Below are 24,795 nucleotides of genomic sequence, written 5' to 3'. Positions count from 1 at the left end.
ATATTTTAGGGTCTTTTTCAACTCTGAGCTATATAGAAGGGCCTGAAGTAGGCCCATCTCAATTATGTATTAATATTTTTTACATAGTGGTTTCCTAAATTAAACTTTTTATTTTGAGATAATTGTAGATTCACATGCAGCTCTAAGAAATAATACAAAGAGGCTGTGGGTACCCTTTGCCCAACTTCTTTTAATGGTTGCCTCTTGTAAAACTATATAGTACAAAGTCACAACCAGGATACTGACATTGATACAATCCACTGATCTTATTCAGATTTCCCCAGTTTTACTTGTACTCATTTGTGAGTGTATGCACTTAGTTCTACGCAATTTTATCACACGTGTGGGTTTGAGTGTGGATATAGACTCAATTCTTTCCTTTATATTCTGTTTTTGCTGTCAAAACAATGAAGGTCTTCTTTTCCTCAAGATCATAAAAATTCCAGGAAGAAAAATCCATTTAGTGTCTGCTTTTTCTCCATAGAAACTCATTCCAGAAATCTCTCTAATCCATATTTCCCTTTACCCTTTCCATTGGAGATTTTTGACCCAACTGAGTGACAATTCCTTGATGAATCCACTGGAAACTTTTCAGTTCTCATTTCAATCACTGATTTATTTTTCTATTCAATGAATAGTTCCAGTATACACACAGGTGTCAGGCATAGGCCTGGCCACACCATGGATGCAGAAGGGCAGGGGGTGCAGGGATGTACAAGGTAAGAGACAGGTGGAAAGCAGTCAGATCTCACGGGGCTTTATTGGCTCTACAGAGTAAGGAGTTTGGAATTTATTCTCAAGGCAGTGGGGAAATAGAGGGGTTAAAGCAGGGGAGAGATGTGACCTGATTTGTTCTCTAACCATCCATCTGGCTGCTTGGTAAATTATAAGCTTATGGGGGGCAAGAGGGAAGCAGCAAAGCTAGTGAGGAACCTCCATGAAACCCTCGCTCCTTTGTGAAACTCTTCTGCCTGTCTCATCGGGTTGTTCTCTTCTGCTTTCGGGCTCTCCTTCTGCTATGCTTGGCTGTGGAGTGGGCCCCACTGAGCCCAGTGTGTGTCTGCAGTCACCCCAAGCACCATCCCCAGGCCTCCTCATCTTCACTTCACCAGGCCACATGCTGGTGCCTCCCAAATCAGCTTCTCCACAGAAAACTATGTGGCCCTCAGAAAGAAAGAGCCCCTCCCAGGGCGATCCTCTCCTGCAAGCAAGAGAAAATACAACCCAAACTGGCTCAGGCAAAATAAAAGGCGGATGTACTGGTACATGTGACCAACAACGTAAAGACCTAGGACTAGCTTCAGGGATGGCAGGATCTAGAGGCTCAAATGATGTCATTCAGAATCTGTCCTTTTTCTCCGTTTGTAATCTCCACTTTCCTCTAGATGGCTTCATTCTCTGGCTGAGTGTCCTCAAAGGTGGAGAAGTAATCATGGGCATCCCTGGGATCACACTGTCCCAGCTGAGTTACCCTAAAAGCAAAAGAGCCCTTCTCATTCCCAAAAGTCCCAGGGTTAGTTCCCATTGGCCCGGGCTGGGTCACATGCCCATTCCTGAACAGACCACTATGATTCTGATTGGCCAACGGGTCAGCCTATCTGAACAGCATGGACTCAGGGGGTCCTCCAAAGGTATATTGGGTTTCACCCACTAGAAGAAGAGGAGCTGAATGACAAGTACATAAACAACACAGGTCTCCTACGTCCCCATTGCACAGATGAGGAAACCAAGACACAGACAGAGGAGAGGGTTGCCTGAGTCCCTCAGTGAACCAGCAACAACCTCAAGACCCGTGCCCTACCCCATTTTTCCTTCACAGTGTCTGGGTCAGGGTTTTCTCTAAAGAAACTGGAAGAGGGGATGCCTGGATGGCTCAGTTGGTTAAGCCATGGACTTCGACTCAGGTCATAATCTCATGGTTTGTGGGTTCAAGCCCCACATCGGGCTCTGTGTTGTCAGCGCGGAGCCTACTTTGGATCCTCTGTCCCCTTCTTTCTCTGCCCCTCCCCCACTCTATCTCTCAAAAATAAATAAACATTAAAAAAAGAAAAGAAAAGAAACTGTAGTGGCCAAATTCTTACTGGCACACTGGGTTCTGCTTTACACTCCGTGTCCCATCCCCAGCCCCAAGAACTTGTTCTTTTCTTGTAGGCAATAAGTTGCCATTAGGAGAGTGTCATCTTTTCTGGAAACTCTAGGGAGGCCTCCCCCTAAATAACATCAAGCCCCGAATAAATGGCTCTCTACTGCAGGGATTTCAGACACCCTGACAGGAAGAGGGCTCTTTGGGTGCCAAGAGGACTCCTGGCAGCTGACTACTCTGCTTCTATTTAGGCCTCCCTTAGTCACTGCCCAGCTTCTGGCAAAGAAGCGCTAACTCAGTCCATTCCCTCCAGGACCCTTCAATTCCATACACATTCACTGAGCACCAACTCCATATGGGCAGTGTGGTAGGTGCCAAGGAATACGGCGGAAGGTAAACCTTGCATGGCTCCCTGCTGCTTATGGGATCACATCCTTAGCCTGGTATAATTCCTTTATAATCTGGGCACAATCTTGGCTCCTCTCCTGCCAGCTCCCCTTTACTCCATGTCCAGTCCCGCCCCCAACATCAACCAGTGAAACTCATTTTGCAGACATGCTGTCTAATCTCACACCTCCATGTTCTCGCCCCTCTCCTTGCCACCTGCCACTCGCGGGCCACTTATTCATTCTTCAGAGCCTACTGCAAATGCCCATTCATCTATTCATTCATTCATCTGTCCTTTTGTTAACTTAACGAACTTAAATGTACATAAACATGAGACCGAGCAGGTCATATGTTGGGTGTTAGGGTCATTGAGAGGGTCCAGATAGGAATATTGTTCTGAGGATGTTAGCGGTCTGGGAGGGAGAAGCGCGTGTCCATATAAGTTGTATTATGGCATACTGTGAGGTGGAAAGCTCTGGGGCAGGAACAGACCCAGCCTGTGGGATCAGGGATGGCTTATCACATGAGTCTTGGAGTTACACTGGATGAAAGGGCATGCCAGGAGGCTTTCCCTGACCACCCTGGCTGAAATAGGTACCCATCACACCCTCTTGTGTGACTGCATCTTGTTCCCTGCTATTTTTCAAGGTCCCGGCACATAGCTAGCACTCAGTAAAGAATTTTTAAATTAACGACTACATGAATGAACGCATTCAGCCCAGGGTGAACGAACACAGGCTGCCTGGCCCTGTCTTTCAAGCTGAGAGGGCACAAGGACAGCCTCCCCCCATCACCACATATGAGGTAGACAGCATGTTTACCAGCAGAAAGAGCAGGCAATGTGAGGAGCAGTCTTGGAGGTGCACAAAGAGAGACCCAGAGGCCAGAGCAATCAGAGGAAGCTTCCTGGAGGCAGAGGGCAGAAGCCAGGCCCTGGAGGATGGAGAGAGTCAGGACAAGCAGAATCAGAAGCAGATGAGCTCAGGCTGTTTGAGGACCTGCTTCCTCTCCCCTTCTTGAACAGAGAGAGACTCTGCGCCCCCGCTTCCCCTCCCCAGAGCAGCATGGTCCAGAGTTGAATAACACCCAGGGACTGTTGAGGCTGACCACTATGAGACACCAGGCAGAGTCTGCCTGTCTGGGCTCAGGACCAGGCCAGGCTTCCACACTTACAGTCTAGGCTGACAAGCTGAAGCCATGAGGCCCCACCAACCCAGGGCCCTGTGCCCCCGTGAGGTCTTATATCCATGCTGAGAGACCAATCGCAGGTCTGTGTGGTCTAGATGGTTTCCAAAGAGCCATTTTCTGACCAGCTGGAGTTTGCTGAGTGGAATTCGGGCTCTGGGAGGGCGCCAGGGGCTGCAGGAACACTGCCAACCCACAGGGCTGATGTGGATGCATAGGAGGGATTTCTGATGAGTGCTGTCTGATGCATTTAGCCGACACAGAACACGTGCACATGTGTGTGGGTGCCCCTGGCTGCGCACATGTCTTTGCATCTACTGCACATGCCCCTTGTATGTGTGTACATATACATAGCCCATGTTTTCATGCTGTACACACATTCATAGATTTTGCCTTGTGTGTATGTGTATACACATGGGTATTATGTATATGGTATGCACAGATTCGTGTACAACTTTGCCTCGTGTGTATGGGTGTACCTGTGTGTATACGCGTATGGGGGTCCAGGTCTGTATGGTGTGCACATGGGCATGTGTGTTTGTGCCTAGGCCTAGGTCAATGTGTACACGTGTGGCACATGTATCTGTGGCTTAGTTTGGGACAGGGCCTAGTGGTCATCTTAGGGCCCAGTTGGTCACAAGTGACCCTGTCTGCTGAGGGAACGTGGCTTGAGATCAAACGTGCTACCCATGAATAGGACATCCTCACTACCCCCTTCAAGAGTTATCTGTTTGTTCTTCCATTTTCTGTTCTCTGCTGGCTAGTCTGGTAAATTAACTTGTGTTGATATAAGAGAAGGAATCTCCTTGAGGACGGAGTCTGTGTTCATCTCCCACATGGCTTGGTGCAGGGTAGGTGCCGAGGAGAAGGTAAGTACTGGAGAGGGACAACAGATAAGAACTGAGAGGATAGGAGGGGCTCTGTCTTGATTTCAGCTCAGGTCCTGATCTCTCGGTTCGTGGGATCGAGCCCCACTTCCGGCTCTGCACTGACAACATGGAGCCTGCTTGGGATTCTCTCTCTCCCTCTCTCTGCTCCTCCCCAGCTCATGCATGTGCACTCTTTCTCTCTCTCAAAATAAATAAAACATTTTTTAAAAAATCGAGAGAATGGGGAACCATCTCCTGGGTGTCCTGAATACATTTTCTTGTTTAATTCACACAGCTCTATGAGATTGGAATCATTCTGTCTGTTTAAAGGAGCCAAGGCTCAGAGAAGGGAAGTGACTTGTTCAAAGTCACACAGCCAGGACCTTGGATTTGAACTCAGGTCTGTGTTATATACCAAAGCTTTTTCCAGTCAAAGCCATCCTTCAATCCAGAATCTGGTATCTCAAAGCCCATAATAAAGAGTGAGTCTCTGACTTTTGAAATAACATCAAGCTTATCTTGGGATCATCTCAGGAGAATATATGCTAATTCTGATGTGGATGGAAGTGCTTTGTCGGGTGGGCCAGGGTGGGGGCGGGTGATAGATGGCTTGACGCCTGTGAGCCACAGTTGCTGGATAATCAGACACATCGTCATCCATCAGGCATGCCAGAGATAACAAGCCCCCACTTCTGCCATTGCTTTTGTTATTACAAGAGAAAAATGAAAACCAACTCCAAATCACCTTGGCCATTTAGGTATATTTATCTTGCTGTCAGCCATAAGCAGGCTCTATCTCAATGTTCCGGGCTAATTAGAGCTTGTTTTCAGAATACATGGAGTCTACACCCCAAGGAGCAGGTATTAATCTGCTGTTAATACTGGGCCATGAGTCAGGGTGACAACAGGTGGAGGAGGAGGTTCCTGGCGGGTCCTGATTGAGACCTTCATTTTGGCCCAACAAGATGGCAGTCTCCTTCCTGAAAATCCAAGTATTCCTTTCCATGGCTCCATGAGAATCCACTTATGAGTCTCGAGTGGACTCCAGGATTCTTTGGCCACCCATATCCATCCTTTGATTTCCAGTAAGCAGAAGGACCCCTCTTTCCTTCTGGAGAATTGCCTTATCTCCATCCAGCACAGTCCTGATGGGATTCTAACCACACTGCCCCATTCCCAGGGCAAGGGGTCAGCCTATGGAAACTCTCTCCTTGGATTTAGACTCTTAGGTGGAGAGATGCAGAGCTGTTAGGGCAGACATTCGTTACAGCAGGCACAATAGCACTAGAATAAGATAGTGGAAAAGTCTCTGCTGCCTGGACCCTTGCAGGACTCCCTTTTTAGCCTGGAGCCTGAGACTTTGGTCTTCCTGTTGAGCAATAAATCTCCCTTTTCAGCTAATTTAGCTAAATTTGGGCTCTGTTCTTTGCAATCCTGACTGATAAGGCCTCCTCCTCTGTACTGGGGTCTCATGAGAATCTAGAGTCATAGATTCAAATCCTGGCTTTGATTTCAGGAAAGAGAGGAGGAGGGAGGGAAGGGGTTGGGAAAGGAATAATGATGACTGGAAAGGGTAAGGGGATACAGCTGGGTCAAATGGATATCAAGGACAATAAGAGAAAAAGGAATCCCAGGCAGAGGCCCAAAGGTGTACCAGAAATATTCCCTATGTGTTTATACATAATTCTCACCAAAAAACTTGAAAGCCTCCTTATTCCCATTTGTATAGGAAGCTGTTATTTTTTTCTGGTCAGCCTCTAGTCCCCTTTCTTCTTATGATAGAATCCTAGTTTTACAAAGGAGAATTATTCTCTTCTGCCTTTGGATTTGTTGGTTTGTGTAGGGCTGGCACCACCTTGGGAACCATGTGACCAAGGACTGGCCAGTCAGGGTTTGAATCTCCCCAGCCACAGGGATTGGTTCAAGGACAGCTGTATGGTCAATCCAGGCCAATGAGATTCAAACTTGAGACTTCTACTGAATTATTTACTAAGAAGTGTTCTTTTCATGCTGGGGTTGTGGGATGTAAACCCAGAACTGGCAGGGTCCATTTTTGCCACTTTACAAGAAGATTCTACTTGTGAATGATGCCACCACAGAATTAGTTGGACCAGAAGGTAGGAAGTCACTGGTTTTTCATGACAGGATAAGTTCCTTTTTTGTTTAAGTCAGTTTGGGCTGCCCTTTCTGTCACTTGCAACCTAATGACTAATAGATAAAACTCAAAGAAGAGAGGGTATCTTAGGGCTGGGCCATGTCTCGTCTCATGCTAGGGCAGGGAAGAAGCACCACAGGGCACCAAGCAGATTCCCTGGCCTTAGCCTCTGCCTTAAACTCTGAAGGCCTGTGTTCAAGTGCCAGTTCTGCTACTAATTCGGGGGGTGGGGATTGGTACATCGCATAACATCTGTAGGGGTCAGCTGTCTCTTCTAGAAAGTGAGGGTGATGATAATATAAAACTTTCAGCCAACTAATTGGTTACTACATGCTAGTCTTCATGCAAGTGTTTTCCAGCATTATTACATTATATCTGCATAAAAAGTGAATGATGTAAGCATTATTATTATTCCCATTTTATAGATGACAAAGCTGAGACCCAAAAGGTTAGGCAACTTGCCCCAGGTCACCAAGTAGAAGACCAAGTCTTTGACTCAACCCCTTACACAACCTCTTGGATGTTAAAAGTGTAGCTAGCCAGGAGGGGATAGGGTGCAGGCAGCTTTGTCTTGCCTGCTGGTTCACCAAGCACCCAGCCACTTTTTGACCTAGTCTGCATCTTCAGGGGGAGCTCCAATTCTACTTGAGTAGTATTCCTTTTTTTTTTTTTAACATTTTATTTTTTAAGTAATCTCCATACCCAATGTGGGGCTTGAACTCACAACCCTGAGATCAGGAGTCATATGCTCTCCCAACTGAGCCAACCAGGCTGGCTACTATAAGTAGTGTTCTTATAGGGAAACCACCCAAAGTCTTGTAAGCGCCTGAACAAACAAAGCAAGGTCAAGACCATTCACAAGGTCAGGATCATGGGAGTTAGGCTGGCCCCATGGACAACATCTGATCTGGACTTTCAAAAGATGGGTCATTTCCCCTGGTCTCATCTATATGTAGCCAAAGGGAGGCCAGAAAGCTTTTAAGAATAATAGTGGTTTGGGAGATGGAAGGAAGGAAGGAAGGAAGGAAGGATGGAAGGAAAAAATAAGTAAGTAAATCTATGAATGAGTAAGTAAATGAGATAGAAGCTGATTGGTTATATTAGAAAAGCTGGAGAAGAAGGGGTAGGCACTCAGTAGGTACAGCCACGGTGGGCAAGTGGAGAAGTGAAGCTAGCCAAGGGCAGGAAACCAGCTCCCTCCCTGCAGACTCACCTAGCCCTAGCCCTCATCATTTCTGATACTTTTATCAGCACTTGGCCAGGAGTCACTTGTGGGCATAGATCTAGGGCACAGATTCTAAGGGGAGAGATCACAAAGAAGGGCTGCTCTTAATTCTAGCCCACAGCTATGGCAGGAGGTGGACCAATGCCATCCATCACAAGCATCCTGGGTCTGGCCCTACCAAAGGCCGAGACCAGGCACATCTCCACAGTTACTCTGAGGGCCCAGCCGGCTACAGCAAATGAATTTTCCTTTATTGATTTTGGGGTTAGAGAGCAATTCAAGACAATCACGAATAATGCTCAGATAAGCAAGGGCTTCTGAGGGGGGAACAGGGCCACAGAAAGGACTCTGGAATTTCATAGACCTGATTTCCACTCCTAGGCCCACCACTACCTTGCTATGTGACCGTGTGCAAATAACATCACTGCTCTGAGCCTCAGGTTCCTCATCTGTATAGAGCAGGGCTAGTGAAACGTACCTCCCAGGGGTGTCATGAGGAAATGTGGAATGTGACGGGCATCATGCTTGCCTGAAACCGAGTAGGCACTTGGTAAATGACAGCTCTTTATTGTTCTGACCTTTCCCCCGAGTAGACACTTTTGTCATCAGAAACAAATATAGTTCATTTGTTTTTAATCTAAAATAACAAAAGTGTGTCTGCTTATGGTCTTGGGGGAATGTATTGGTCAGAGTCCTGCCAGGAAATAGGTAGCATCCCCAGATTGGTTAGTCTGAGGATAACTTCATGAAAAGACTGTTTACAAAGTATGAGCAGAGTGCACAAGGGATAGTGCAGTACCCAGGGAAGGTGAGAGAAGACCTGGTAGCACTTCTAAGCCCAAAGGGACAAGAGGGGACAGCAGTTAATGGGGTCCAGAGAAAGGGGGCATTGGACTGTGAGAGTCTTGACAGGAGCAATCAGTTGAGGGACCTCACAGTGGGTGAGCCTAGAGATTAAATACCACAACCTCTTTCTTCTCCCACCTTCTGATCCCCTCTGGGACTCACCACTGGCGGAACCCAACAGGAAACCAGGGGCCAAGGGAGCCATTGGTAAAGGCTGGCCTCCCAGGCCTTGAGCAGGAAGGGGGAGGGCGCAGAGTGGATCCAGAGGGTCAAACAGAGGGATCCAGCACAAGGGTTTCTGAACATCCTGTTGATAATAAACTTGAAGACCCCATCTCATAAACAGGCTCTTAAGCCCCCCTCTTCCACAGTCTAGACCTGGCCATTTGCAATTACAGCCAGCATCCCATCGTGTAGAGAGGAATGCAGCAGTGACAATGTTCTGATGAAGGATAAGCTTGGTCCTTTCTGGGACTCAGCCTGAGGGTGGGTACAGGACACTGGGGCACCGATTGCTCTGAGGGACGGGCATGGCCGGATGTCACACAGCAGCACTGAGGACAGGCTTCACACCAGAGGCGGTCTGTGATTAATGAGCCACTCAAGTCCAGTGGGTGGAGAAATTAAAAGAAATTAAAAAAAGAAAGTTTAATAAATTCTGGCTGGCGTCATGCAGAGCGAGAAACCCTCCCACGATATTATGGACAGTCATTTTTCAGTCTGTATGCAGAGAAGTCACAAATGGATTCACTGTGGCTGTCAGGATGATGGGGGCCCTTTCCAGTGCCCTTTACAAAGCCCTGATGCTTCCACTCTGGGTTTGGGATGGCAGGCTGAGTGCTGACCTGCCTCAGCCAGGTCACAGCAACCAGGCTCGTCCATGCTGGGGACAGAGGCCAGGGGCACCATCTCCTCAGATGGAATGGAATGAGCAAGGAAGGAGGGCGTGGGGAGGGTGATGGAGAAGATGTCACCCACTCATCCCACGCAGATATACACACGTGGAAACTAATAAGGGGACTCAGACACACACAAGGACACACAGAGACATGAAGAAAGATACACAAGAAGAATGTGTATCTCAACAGGGACTCATACAGACACACAGTCACATACACCAGAGAAACAGACAAATACACACAGGACACTTACAAGGACACCAAAGCCACACAGACAATATATGGGAACATACAGAGATATGAGACACACATACGGGAACACACAACAAGGATACAGGGACACATAGAGTCATAGGTACAGAGATAAACACAGTCAGAGACACACATGGGGAGCCAGACACTCACAGAGACTTATATGAAGATACAAAGACACACAGACCCACAGGAACACACAATAGGGACACATGCTGAGTCACTTACACACAAAGACACAGAGAAGGGTACACAGAAACCCCAGATATGCCCCAATATACAGAGTAACAGCCTCAGGGACACAGGTGCAACGCACACACACACACACACACACACACACACACACCCCACTCTGGAGGGGCTCTAAGAGAAGGCAAAGAGCCCTTGCTGGCAGAGGTCGGAGCTGTGTGGCCTCAGAAAAGACTCTTAACTAATCTCTCTGAGCTTCAGTGACCCCATCTAGAAAATGGGAGTCATAATCCTTACCACATCGCTGCTGTGAGGACTGAATGGGACAATGACACCAAGTGCCAAATAAGGGGTTTAATAGCAGGACACCAAATGTATGTTGGGAAAGTCCATTAACAACACAACGGACTATATTTAAACAACAACAAAAAAATGTCTAGCTGCCCAAAAGGGACTATCCCAGGGCAAGCACTTGTTGGATTACAGCCCATTAAGCAAGGGTCAAGCCCAAGTGGAACCACAATGAACTCATTGACCCCACCCCCCACTACTCTGACTCTAGGCCCAGAACTCAGAGTCTTTTGTGGTCAAGCTCCCAACCCCACCCCACCTCATCTCCACCACTCTTCCCAATCTCTCAGCCCCAATCCTACAGTTTCCCCACTTTCCCCAGACAGGCCATGTGTTCCCTGCCCCCAAGCCTTTAGCCATGCCATCTCCTCCATTGAGGGTGCCTACCCTCTCCTTCTGCACCTGCAAATCATATCCCTCCTTCTCCTACTTGAGTCCTACTTGTTGTGTAGGAAGCCGTTCCTGGCACCAGTGACCTCTCTCTGTCCTGCTCTATAAAATTATGACTTTTCCCTTCCTTCATTTACAACTGAGCCTCAGAGAGGTGAAATGACTTGCCAAGGGTCACACATCTCAAAAGCAGTAGAGCTGGGATTGGACCTCAGGTCTATTGGAGTCCAAAGCCAGTCTCTTTTTGTTACACTCTCTTAGGCCCTAGAGATCAGAGGTTGTATTTCATGCACGTTTCAATAGTTTCCAGCCCGTAAGGATTGGAATATAAGGAATACTGCAATAAACATTCTTATGTTTTAGATTGTGTCTTTGTTTTTATTTATTTATTTTTTTAATTTTTTTTTTCAACGTTTATTTATTTTTGGGACAGAGAGAGACAGAGCATGAACGGGGGAGGGGCAGAGAGAGAGGGAGACACAGAATCGGAAACAGGCTCCAGACTCTGAGCCATCAGCCCAGAGCCTGACGCGGGGCTCGAACTCCCGGACCGCGAGATCGTGACCTGGCTGAAGTCGGACGCTTAATCGACTGCGCCACCCAGGCGCCCCTAGATTGTGTCTTTAGCATGAATTCTCAGCAGTGAAATTAATGGTCAAGGTGTGTCTTAGCCTGTTTGGGCTGCTGTAAGAAAATACCACAGACTAGGTGGCTTTTAATTTTTTATTTCTTTAATGTTTATTTTTGAGAGAGAGACAGAGAAAGATAGAGCACGAGTGGGGGAGGGGCAGAGAGAGAGGGAAACACAGAATCCTAAAGCAGGCTTCAGGCTCTGAGCTGGCAGCACAAAGTCCGACATGGGGCTCGAATTCACAGACTGCAAGATCATGACCTGAGTTGAAGTCGGTCACTTAACCAACTGAGCCACCCAGGTGCCCCAGACTAGGTGGCTTTTAAATAGCAGACATTTATTTCTGACAGTTGCAGAGGCTGGATCAGGGAGCCAGGTCAGGAGAGGGCCCTCTTCCAGACTGCAGACTTCTCTCTGTGTCCTCACACTGTAAAAGGGAGCAGGGAGGTCTGTGGGGGTCTCTTTTATAAGAACATTCATGAGGGCTCCAACTTATGACCTAATCACCTCCCCAAAGGTCCACCTTATACTACCATTACATTGGGCACTAGGATTTCAACTATTAATTTGGTGGGGCATTGGGGGCAGGGGAACAAAACATTCAATCTACAGTAACTTGTATGAGCATTCATTCATCCCATAGATATTTCTCACCACTTTCACGGCTACCACTTTGTTCCATGCCATCGTTACTGCTCACATGCATGTCTACAGAGGCCTCTTACCTGGACACACTACCTCCCCACTTCTTCCTGTGGTATTTTGATTAATTGGTCCCCTTTCTTCACCCCTTCCTGCAGCCGCACACTTGCCAAGGCCTCATCACAGATCGAATGGATTTCCCTGACCCTTAACTTTGGCCTGGGCCACTGCCTTGCTTTAGCCAATGGGATAGAGCAGAAGTGGGCCCGTTTCAAGTTCCTTGGCCATTGACATGAGAACATGCCTCCGCTCACACACTGCTGGTAGATGAAGGATGAGAAACACGTGCAGCAGAGCCACCCCAACTGCAGACTACAAGAATAAGTGACCTTTGGGGCCCCTGGATGGCTCAGTCCATGAAGCATCTGACTCTTGGTTTCAGCTCAGGTCGTGATCCCAGGGTCTTGGGATCGAGCCCCACCTTGGTCTCTGTGCTAAGTGTGAAGCCTGCTTGGGATTCTCTCCCTCTCTCTCTCTCTCTCTGTCCACCCCCTGACTTGCACGCTCTCTCTCTCTAAAAAAAGAAGAGAGAGAATAAATGATTATCATTTTAAGCCACTGAGTTTGGGGGTGGTTTGTTATGCTGCACTCTTGTGGCAATAGCTGATATGACTGATATACACCCCTCTAATCTATTTTCCACACACTGCCAGACTTATCTTTTTAATCTTTTCTTTTATAATTTGTCCTTTATGTGCTGCAACCTTTTACCATTAATCTGCCTACTTACTCCAAAGCCTTGCCATTCTATGCCCCAGGAGGCCAGGAACGAACTGATGAGAGCACAGAAAGCAGAGGTGACTGATGAAGCTAAGGTATGCCCAGATCTCTTGCCAGTTCATTAGGGTTGACCACAGCCAAGGTGGCCCATGTGCATGAAGTGGAAGAAGCCCAAAACCTTCTCTAGAAGGGGGAGAGGAAGAGCCAATACCTAGCACTTGCCAGATCTCATATCTCACCATGGTCCTTACCATCCCCATTCACCCGGAAGGTAGCAGAGGCTTGCCCAGGGTTGCAAGGTGAAGAGGTGGAAGTAGTGGGATTGGAACGCCGGCCAGTCTGTTGCCAAAGCAGCTTCTGCTCTCCAAGCCTTGGCTGGCCTGACCCTGGGCTATCAGATGGAACCTCTCCCCAGGACCACCTCTTCGGCTTCTGGCTGGCCCACGGATATGGCTACTTACTGGCTGTGTGACCACAGCAAGTGACATTACCTCCCTGGACCGCTAGACGGTAAACCGTGTGCGGGCAGGGACTTTCTTTTGCTTATGGCTCCATCCTTTTACCGGAAACAGAGCCAGGAGCTTCATACGTGTTCGGTGAACGAATGAGTAAGCCAGTTCGCCTATAGTTTCATCAGAGTGACGGCATTTCTTCTGTCGAACACCGGACAGGATGGTGCTTGAATATGGAGGCGATTTTGATCACCCCTGAAAGTAGGGAGCCCTGGGAGTCAGACTGGCCTGATTCCAGCCAAACTAGCACCCAGGTAAGGTGACTCATTTGTTCCTCAGTTTCTCCTCCGTCAAATTGACCTTCCTGCATTGCCTACCATGGGGATGTGGTGGGGATTGACTGAGATGTACACATAACATGCCTGTTCGTCATATCAGTGCTCAGTAAGTGGGCCATTATTATCTGGACTAAGGGTAACTATTTAGGCTAAATGACCAGCACAAGAGAAGGTCCAGAAGCCTCCAAACCTCCTGGAGGAGAAGGTCTGGATCTTCATCCATGCTCTGCCCTATCAAAGGAGGCCGTATGAGCATCCAGGACTCTAGCTCTGGGAAGACTGGGGGGGAAAGGGATGAGAAGCAGATTTCTGGTTGTTTCGTACCTGCTCTGAATTAGGCACCTGCTGAGCTGTCCTTAGAGAGGAGGGGGGTGGAAGTGGCAGGCACTCATAATGAACACAGAGCTCATCCAGGCAGGGCCTGGCCATTGATCGTCTGGCTCTTGGCTCCCGGCTCACTCCAGCAGCAAAGGAGGAGGGAGGCAGAATGCACATGTCCCCAGGATCTGTATACAAGTGTCCAGATGTCAGCATGACCCTGGAGTGGAAATGGAGAGGTAGTGAGGGAGACGGCCAGGGGCCTCCAGCATCTGTGTTCAGTCTCAAGGGAGGGCAGCATGAGGAGAACCAGGTGAGTCTGGGCACTTTCCCTTTCCTCCAGTCCTTACGACCATCTCACACTGGAGGACTCTTACCCCTGTTGAGACTGAAGCTCAGAAGTGATTTGCCCAAGGTCACACAGCTGGAAAAAGGGTATGACTTTTAGTCTAAAACCCAAACACATAAAAATTGTCACTTTCTAGATTAGAACTTCATTTCTGTCTCAAACTCCCTTTCTTCCAGGAAGTGGAACCTTAATCTCCCTGCCCCTACGACCCAATCCCTGGGGTTCTGTGTTGCTTTTCTATTGTTGCCTAAGGAATCACCCCAAAACTCAGTGGCTTAAAATAATACCAAGATTGGTATTATTCTCTTGGATGGTTCTGGTAGCCTGCACTCAGCTAGGTGGTTCTTGCTCAGGGTCTCCTGTGCTTTGCAGTCAGGCAGTGGCTGAGGCTGGAGGTACCTAGAAGGCTCCCTCAGTCAGCAGCTGAAGCTGGCTGCGGCCTGGAACACCTACGCGTGGACACTCCGAGTCACCTGGGCTCCCCTCACAGCATTGTGGCCGGGTTCCAAGAGCAAGCGACCTAAGCAAACCGAGTCAAAGTTGTGTCACCTTTTGTGACAGCCTCAGAAGTCACAGAGCAGCCTTGTGCAATAGCCACATGTCACATTCAAGGGGAAAGAAGTAAGTCCCGAAGTCCCACCCCTCCATGAAAGGAGTGTCAACATCTCCTTGCAATACGAGCCTGTGGGATGGGAGAGCCTGTGGAAATCCTGACAATACCATCTCTCCCCTGCACGCAGCCTGCTCCTGCATGCTCTCCAGTCATTGGTCCACACTGTCTGAGACCCCCCTCCCCCAGGGCCCTCACTGCGAGATCCCCCTCCCTGGGCCTCTTGGGTCACATCTGTGTCTCTTGGAATACGGGGATCACTGTGCTGTTTCTCACACTAACCTGGAGCACCCAGGGACCCCGTGAGGCCCCCTCACAACCCAAGCCCCCATTTCTTCCACCTCTCACCAGGCTGGACAGAGTGAGACAGGGGACCTATAGCAGTGAGAGTCCAGACAGGAAACAAAGGGCTCAGCACATAGTAAATGCTGAGCGAATGTTAGCTTCTGTTCATATGATTATTAGAAGTTACTGTGAGAGCACACAGCAGGGAGAAGCTCCTTCTGCTGGAGGTATGGGAATAGTTAGGGCAAGTCTTATGGAGGAGGTGACATAGGCTGGATTTTACCAGCTGGGAAAATGAGAGAAGGGACAGTCTAGGGACAAACGACCAGAAGCGCAGAAGGTATAGGAGTGTGAGAGTCAACTGAGCTTGCAGGCTGTGAAACTTGACCGGACAGAGGCCCAAGCCTGCAGCCTGGGGCTGGTTGGGAAGGCCCCACCTGCCCAGCCATCCTGGGTGTGTGAGCACAAAGCTGGCGGGAAGGCAGGCTGGAGAAGGGGCTCTGTGCACAGGCCCACTCTGACCCTCCAGCCCAGCCTTCCCAGGACAGGCAATCCCAGCCCAGGAACCTCAGTGTATTGAAGCAATTAGACTCTCTGCCGACCTATCTTCCAGCTTTGAAGCCCCTTCCCTTCTGGCTGGGTGGGGGTGGACCGCACAGGATGTGCTCAGTGCCTTCCCAGGATAACGGAGTCAATTAGAGGCTTTGCCAGGAGGTAGCGGAGCATGTAATAACTCTTGTTGTTTCATCACGGGCACTGTGTTTAATTTAGATAAGTTTGCTGCTTGGCAAAGGAGAAAACTGCAGTCCTAGGGGTTGGCGAGAGGGGTGTCTGTTTGGATTTCCAACCGAGTCCCACCATCTGGGCTCAGTGCACCCCCTGCCCATCGCCACCTCCTGTCACCCCCTGGCACCTTCTGCAGACTGGGGCTCCTCGGACTCCCTGAGATTCTGACCCAGTGGGTCTGAGTGGGCCCCAGGTGATTCTGAGGCAGGTTACTCAGGAACATACTCAAAAACCCCTGCTGGGTTAGGGCGAGGTCACAAAGGACCTTGAATGTCACTTAAAGAAGTTCAAACGACTCTAGTCTACTTGTTTTGTAGTGGCTAGGGCAAGATTTACTTTGAAAGGAGGGGTTTGAAGCCAGAGCTAACCAACCCCAGAGTTTGATTTGACAAAACTCATTTGTTCTTCAGATAAATGTTCATCAGCACCCCACTCAGGGCCACAACTTACTCTGAGGACCCTGAGGTGGGAAAAACCACTCCAGTCTGGCTGTGGGTGGCAGGGAAACAGACATGGTAATGGGAACTTGAAGAACCTGAACTGTCACAGCGCCACCACAGCCTGAGGAATGCAAGGATTAACTCTGCTTCCCAGAGGTGGAGGCTTTGGGGCTGGGTCTTAAGGAGTGAATAGGAGTTTGCCAGGCAAAGCCAGCAGGAGGGGCAGGATGGAATGGAGGGAGGCAGTTTGGACTTTCTTCTTTTCCCACAGGGTCTGGTTTATTTCAGTATGATGGCTTGCCTCATGCCCCTGCCTCACAGACCCCCATGGTGGCTCAGGTGACCTGGTTTCTCCTGGCTCCCTGTACTCAACGCACTGACCATCTCTAAGACCCACACCCCACCACCAACACATACACACATCCAGAGGCCGGCTGCCTTGAGTCATCTGGCAGAGTGGGAACATCAGGGTGACAGCCTTCCTTATCGTCACACAGTTAAGGGTTCCAGCTACTGCACAACCCTGGGAAGGGTCTTCTTTTTATTCTTTGGGCTTTACAATTTTTTTTTTCCATCTCTGGGTCTATTATTCTCACATTTAATTAATGTTCCATTTGACTAATAGGATATAACAAAAGCAGCTGGGGTCACCCAGAGGCTGGGGGCTGGGATAATTGCACATCTTGCGAAGGAGGGGGAGAGAGCCTTTAGGGGCTAGCAGCCTTGGGGTGGGGGTGGTTAGAGGTGGACGAGGGCTCCTCCGCACTGCTTGAGAGGAACCCAGCAGAGTGAGCCCACCCCACTTCTGTACCTTTGTCCTGGCTGTTCCCTTCTTGGGGGGCTGCTCTCTGCCCCTCTTCAAAGTCCCACTGCCTCCACTGTCTCTTCATCTCTCCAGCTCCCAGGAAAGCTGGGGCAGTAGTTCTCAAATTCAGCAGTGGTGAGAGACACCTGAGGCCTGTGTGTCAAAATGCTGGCTCCTGGCCCCTCTCCAGGAAGTTGGTGAGTGAAAGCCCAGGAATCTTCATTTCAGCACGGCTCATCCTAGTGCTTCTGATACAGGCTGAATTCAGACAAACTTTGGGAAATCATGATTTGGACAACAAACTGCATTCCCTTCTTTTATAAAGGAGAATAATCAGAGTACCACCCCACAGCACCATAAGGATCTGGATCAGGCCCACCCACCGGAAGCACTCAGTAAACAGCTGCCAAGGTCATTGTCACAGGCTCCACAGGGATGGTGTCTGTGTGTTCCCCTGCTGTCCCCAATCCCCCACACAGTGTGGGTGATCAATAAGCAATTGAAGAATGGTTTTCTTTGGGCAGCTCCAGGAGGCAGAGAGGGAAGGAGAGCAGCTGAAAATTATTAATTCACCCTCCTATACTGTTTGAATGTTTGAACATGAACCATGAACACATACCACTTTCACAATTTTAAAAACTTGTGTTTTCTGGTAAATGACTAAAAAACCTTCTTGAGGCTTTGTATGAAGAACGTATTCTCTTCATAAGGGTTTTGAATTACTAAGATCCAAGTGCAAAAATCTAGTTCCATATGGCCTGTGGATGCCTGAAATGCCCTGGGAGTTTCTTTAAATGCAGTTTCATGGGCCCCGCCCTGGGTCTCTGAATCACAATTTCTGGGGCTGGCACCAGCCTTGCTAACAAGCTCCCCCACCATCATGCTCTGTAAGTGGGAGAATCCCTGGAGAGCACTGGAAGCAGGTAGCTGACACCCTGAGGGCAGAGACATCTTTGTACTTGCCTCAGTCCCCACCACCAATCTACGCGTGTGGGAACGCAGAAAAGACTTCCTTGATGGATTAAAAGGGCACTGAGACCCAGAGAGGGGCAGTGAATTCCCCTAAGCCACACAGCAAGCAAGTGAGAGACAGCAGAGGGGGGCTGGTTAAGAGCTTCGGTTTGGAGCCAGACATGTCCTGTTAAAACAAAACAAAACAAAACAAAAAACAGCTGTTTCCTTGATCAGCTGTGTGGCCTTGGACAACTACCTTCACCTCCCACAGCCCAATTGGCCCCTTCATAAAATGGGGCTATTCATTCCTATCGCAGTGAGTGGGAGTGTAATAAAAGTAGGCATGTAAAGGTGCTTAGCATCACACCTGCTCGGTTGCACTACATGGAAACCGCTACTGTTGGAATCGGTATCATACTTGTCAACATCCTTATGACTGAGAGGCCGCACACAGCAGGGGCTAAACACCCAGGCCCTGGAATCACTGGCTCATGTATGATGAGAGGGAACTTGGACAAGGCCCCACCATATGGAGCCTCGGTTGCCTCATCTGTAAAATGGAAACCAGGATGATACCCATAATACCTACCTCATAGGGATGCTGGGAGTTGGTATTTGTAAAGCTCTTAGGACTGCACCTGGCACAGAGTGAGCTCTAAGTGCATGTTGGCTGTTATTATCAGCAGCTTGGACTGGAAGCCTGCTGCACCCCGGGGATGAAGCGTGCCTGCTTGCTTCACTCCTCATCCCCAGTGCCTCTGGAAGTCCCGATAAAAGCTGTCTCCATAATGAATGTACCTCTCAGCCAAGCACGGCTGTAGCCACACTGCTCTGACGAACGAGGCCTTGGCGGCAGCACCAACATCCACACAATTAAGCAGCTCAACTGCACGGGGCAGGTGGATGACAGCCACCCGATATCGATTTCCTGGTGGGACCACAGCCCAGGCCAGGCAGGAGCCTCTGCTGAGATCGAAGCCAGCATGCAGGACCAGAGCCAGGGGGAGGGGGCCAGGGCTGAAAACTCCCAGGCCAGGGTGTCCTGGGGGACTGGGCTAAGCACCCCTCCCTCCAGAATGGCAACATATGTGCCATGTTTCATGATGATGTTGATGTAACACAGGCAGCTGACATTTAATAAGCATTTAGAGAGTATCATTTACTATTCAACCTTAGTTATAATGATGTCCTGTTTTATAGACAAGGAAACTAAGACCCAGAGAGGCAGAGGTTCTGACCCATGGTGCTCAGGCTGGGATTCAAGCCTAAGTCTGTCTGATTGCAAAATCTGCCTGTTAACCACCACCAGATTGCCTCCCATTTATTACTTGGGTAAGTTTTTTTTGTTGGGCCTCAGTTTCCCTATCTGCAGAATGATCATGGAGGACTGGATTGGATGGCCTCAAAGGGCTCACTCTGCATTTTTGTCTGTAGTCAATTAATTCTCCTGGGGGCTTTTGGAATCAGCTGGGAAGGATGAGTAGGGGCCAATCTGTGAGTTGAGAAAGAACCTTGCTGCTCCTCAGACAGTCTGTCACACCCACCATGGCCCAATCTAACATTTCTGAAGCTCTTACCATGTGTCAGGCACTGTTCTAAGAATATGAATCATTGTAATCCCCACCTCTCCCTAAGGTAGGCACTCTACAACTCCTATTTTCCAAATGAGGAAACGGAGGCTTAGAAAGGTCAAACAACTTGTCTGTCTAGATGCTGTGGGTGCCCCACCCAGGTCCCCCTTACTAGCTGATGCACCCATCCCTAGCTTCTGTGAATCTTCACTGCTAAAGAGCACAGCTTCCCCTTCTCCTGACAATTACCGTTGGCCAATGGGAGCTATCCCATCCCCAAAGCCCTCAGGGACAACGCTCAAAAAGTGATTGTCTGAAGTATAGGTACAAAAGCCTGGCCCATTGCCACAAGGAACCTATTATGGGTTAAACCGTGTCCCCTAAAAAAGATATGTTAAAGTCCTAAACCCTAGTATCTCTGGATGTGACCTTATTTGGAAATAGGGTCACTGCAGATGTAATCAGTTAAATGAAGCCATCGTGGAACAGGGTACACTCAATCCAATACGATTCGTGTGCTTATAAGAAGGGGGAGAGAGACATGAGACCAAGACTCACAGGGAGATGGCCATGTGACAATGGAGTGATGCATCTACAAGCCCAGGAACGCCAAGGATTGCTGGCCACCAAGAGAAGCAAGAAGAAGCAAGGAAGGATCTCCTACACACACACACACACACACACACACACACACACACAAATTTCAGAGGGAGCATGCCTCTGCTGACACCTTGCTCCAGGACTTCTGGCCTCCAGAACTGTGAGACAATAAACTTCTGTTGCTTAAGCCACCCTGTTTGTGGCACTTGGTTACGGCTGCCCTAAGAAAGGAATACAGAGTGTCTGGGACACCCTTGACAAAAGATGGGACAACTCCATGGTGTTAGTCATGTTTCAGAGTGTCTCTCTCCCCTGGCCCAGGATGAGAGTGAAGTTAAACTGCTATCACCCCCACAGCTCTGCCCAACTTCTTCCTGTCCTAGTCTGCTCCCCTCAGTCCCTTGTAGATTCCTCCTGAGAGCTCATTCTCAATAAACCATGTATCCAAGAACCCCCCACGCAGGCTCTGCTTCACGGAATCTAACATGATTCAAGGTCACCCAAATGGCAAGTGACAGATTGGGGATCTGAACCCAAGCAGTCTCGCTGGAGAGCCAAAGCTTTAGAGAACCACAATGCTCTGCCTCTGAAAAGAACAGGGTAAGGTGCCTGGTGGCATTGCCATCTCTGATATGACCCCAGCCTTGAGAGGTGCCCACGCCTGGAACCTCCCTGCTTCTAGAAAGGGACTCTGGTTCTCTGTGGGGGGGGACCCTCTCTCTCACAGTGAGCTCGCACTTCCCGAAGCCTGACTCCACTTTCTAGCTCCTGGGGTAGGCACATAGCCTGGGCTTGGCCAATCAGAGCACCCCACCCCCCTCTCCACATAGTGATTGGCTTAGGGACAGGCACGTGACCCAAGACCATCCAATGAACTTCAACCTCAGGACTACCGTTGAACTGTCAGGAATAACTTCCTTTGCTTCCCTGACGCTGCACACTGGGCAGGAGCAAGCTTGGAAATGCTGGTGGCTTTCGTGCCACTAGATGGAAGCAGGGCTTAAATGTCTTTACATAAGACATTGGGAGTCTTATTGTAAAGACTCACAAGAGCACACACAATCTAGCCCTGATACTCTGTCTTCTTCTAGCTCCTCACCAGTTTTTCTCCAGCACGCTGCCCCCTGCTCCCACCTCGGCACCATTGTACCTGCTATTCTTCCAGCTAGACAGTCCCTGGAGAGGTTCATAGCTCGTTCCCTGTGTTTACTCCAGCCTCAGCTCAGATGTCACCACCTTAAAGAGGCCTTCCAAGCTAAAATAGCAGCTCCATCACTCACTATCCCCTTACCCAGCTTGATCTTTCATCACAAGGTTCTCTCATTACTCACACTATTTATTACCATGAATAAGACTTCTCGGTCCTAGCTTGGTTGTTATCTTCATCCTGAATAATAAGCATGCATTGAGCACCTACTAGATACTGGGCCCTACTGATGGCCAGCGATATAATCATAGTCACAATACTTGTGTCCTTCCACTACTTTCACAACTGAAGTCTCTGGCCCTCTCCAATATGTATGCTCCCTTCTAAAAATAATCAAATTCAGATTAGAGAAGCTGCAATGTCCACGGAATAAAAGAAGGCCCTGTCTGGCTTTAGCTGAAAGGCCATGTGTTTGCAACTCCTGCCCAGGTTGCTCCCTGCGGGGAAGGGAATTCTCAGCTCTTCAGCAACTTCAGTGTGCCAAGGTCTGTGCTGGGCCCTTCACACATGCCACAAGGACTGTGACGCCCATTTCACAGCTGAGAAAACTGAGGTGCTAAATAGTGACAGGCTTTGCACAGAGTCACAGAATTAGGATGTGGTGAAGCCAGATTGCTGCCCTGGTGGATCTTCACCTGAAGGACCTACTTTCCTGCGCTGTGAAATGGGAGGATAGACGTGCCAACTGTAAAGTCCTGTGCACACAATGGGTGTGATTTGACTCTAAGATTTAGGGAGAAGGATTGAGATGGCCCGGAGGTTTTGAGGATGGAGAGGCATAAGGCAGACATGGGGCTGTAGGATGTGGCAAGAGTGGGAGCCTCTCCCTGCTCATCCAGGAAAAGCTTCAGAAAGTCATAACCAGAGGGGCAGGCAGCAGTGGTAGGTGAGGGGTCTGGGCCAGCAGGATATGAGCAAGGGTGGGGTGGCTCCTGAGGAAATGAAAAAGCCCAGAGATGGAGCTGATGGTACGGAAATGAAAGGGTGATGCAGGGATCTTTGGGGATGTGACAGTCACCCACCAAGTGGTGGCGGGGCATTGACAGTCCCTGGGCACAGGTGGGCCTGTCCAAGTCCCTGGAAACAGACAGTGATACCATCATGCTCCTAAATCGTCTCTCACAGAGAGTAAAGGTTAGTTTCCGTCCCCATTGCTGTATCCAAACTCTCCCACATGAACACCACCATCTCACACCTTGAGGCCTTCCCCAACCACCTAGCTGGCCTTCTGTCTCCTCTGCTCCCAACAGTCTGTTTTCTATAGGCACCAGAGTGGTCTAATAAAGGGTAAAACAGATCCTGTCACTCTGTGAAAACCTTCCCGTGATTTCTGGTTACCCTTAGAGTAACAGGCAGACTCCCACCAACCTGTTCCAGTCCTCTGTATGGCCTTTCCTTCTAGCTGGTATCTTCTTGTTGACTTGTTTGGTGGTAATTGTCTACCTTTCTTGGCAAGCTTCAGGACAAGGTTGGCTTTGGCACAGGCATAACCCCTGGCACATAGCAGGTTCTAATATTGGCTGACCACTCCTCTTGTAGTCTGTCTCTGGAAAGGCGCCTCTATCCTAACAACTGCTCAGGCAAAAACTTTGGGGTCATTCTTGGCTCCTTACTTTCTCACACCCAACGACCAATCCATCAGCAAATCCTACTGGCTCATCCTTCAAAATGTATTTAGAATCCTACCCTTTTCCCCACCATCACCCTGGTCCAGCCACCATTGCCTCTCACCCAGTCAACTGCAAGAGCCCCCCTCCCCCACTGGCCTCCCTGTTTCCACCCTTGTTCCCAATGATCTATTTTCTACCTGGCTGCCAGATAGTTCTTTTAAAGCTAAAGTCAGATCACACATCAGAGTAATGGCCAAAGTCCTTATGGTGGCTCATAAGGTCCTGCACTACTTGCCTCTGTCTCCACTGCTCCTTTGACCTGCCCTCCTATCATGCTCTCTTTGTTCTTCAAAAACAACAACCTCATTTCTGCCTCAGGGCCTTTGCACATGCTATTCTCTTTGCCTAGGATTCTCATGCGGGGATCTCTGCTCCGCTAGCTCCTCACCACCTTCACCACCTCTCTGCTCAAATGTTCTTCCCTCAGACCAAGCTGTATGGAATATCACACACACACACACACACACACACACACACACACTCTCTCTCTCTCTCTCTCTCTCTCTCTCACACACACACACACCCTCCAATCACTCTTTCTTTACCTTTCTTTATTTTTCTTCATGGCTTTTAATCATCACTAGACTCATTACGTATTTAGCTGTCTCTTCGTTTTCATCCATCTCTCCCACCAGATTATGACCTCCAGGAAGGCAAAGACTTTATCTCTTTTGTTCATTGCTATGCCCTTAGCTTCTGGCACAGTGCCTCATACACGTAGATGGCACCAACAAGGTATTACATGAATGAGTTCAGGCTGCAGCTGTCTCGGTAAGGCACACTGGCGGTCTGGGCCAAGATGGAAGCTGTAGACATGGCTTCAAAGCAACCACTCACACATTCACATTTAGTAAGCAGAACAAAGAAATAAACAGAGAGCAAAAAGAAGCCTCATGCCTTTCCCCTCCCTGCCCCACAATTTCTGATATACCACCCTCAGGTGAGGGCCTGGTACAGAGAGCCGTCTTCTTTTTGTCTACCCCACACTCATTGTCCCATCTTCTGAGAAGACCACACCCTCCCCCAATATCAGTCCAGGGGGGTTGGGTGGACAGATCCACCCCTCATAACAGAGCCTGCCCATGACTCAGACCACGTCAATCAGAGTTGTAGGAGCTAGTCTCTGGGTGGGCATATGACACCGTCCAGGTCAATCAGAATCATCCCCAGGACATCTGGTGGAATTATTGCTAATGAAGGGAGTTTTCTCTTTGCCTGGTGGCAGCTAGGATGGTTTATAGAGGGTGTGCCCTGAGCTGTTGGTAGCCACTTGCCACTGGGAGAAGGGAGCTTACCTGGGAATAGAACCTCCAGAGAGAGGCAGATGTGCAATGACATCATTTGAGTTCCTAGATGCAGCCATGCCTGAAGGTTTCCTTTTCCTGGACTTTTTAGTTATGTGAGAGAATACTTTTCTTTTTCTTAAGTCAGTTTGTGATGGGTTTCTGTCACTTATCTTCATGAATCGTGAATAAAACAATAGCTTGAGGTATTTCAAAATTTCAGTCATTGTCATACTGCCTCGG

The 24,795-nt window shown here is 48.9% G+C and overlaps 1 non-coding gene across 1 annotated transcript; it reads right to left on the bottom strand.

Annotated features, from left to right (window-relative positions):
- Nucleotides 1–7,378: 7,378 nt before the first annotated feature.
- TRNAR-CCU lies at nt 7,379–7,451 on the bottom strand. Its single transcript has one exon. It is a non-coding gene; the product is annotated as a tRNA-Arg (tRNA).
- Between the last annotated feature and the right edge of the window lie 17,344 nt (nt 7,452–24,795).

The sequence above is a fragment of the Prionailurus bengalensis genome, chromosome A2 (assembly GCF_016509475.1).
Source record: "Prionailurus bengalensis isolate Pbe53 chromosome A2, Fcat_Pben_1.1_paternal_pri, whole genome shotgun sequence".
NCBI classification, from domain to species: Eukaryota; Metazoa; Chordata; class Mammalia; order Carnivora; family Felidae; genus Prionailurus; species Prionailurus bengalensis.
The sequence above is the reverse complement of the archived record's forward strand: the minus strand, read 5'-3'. Positions and strand labels throughout refer to the sequence as shown.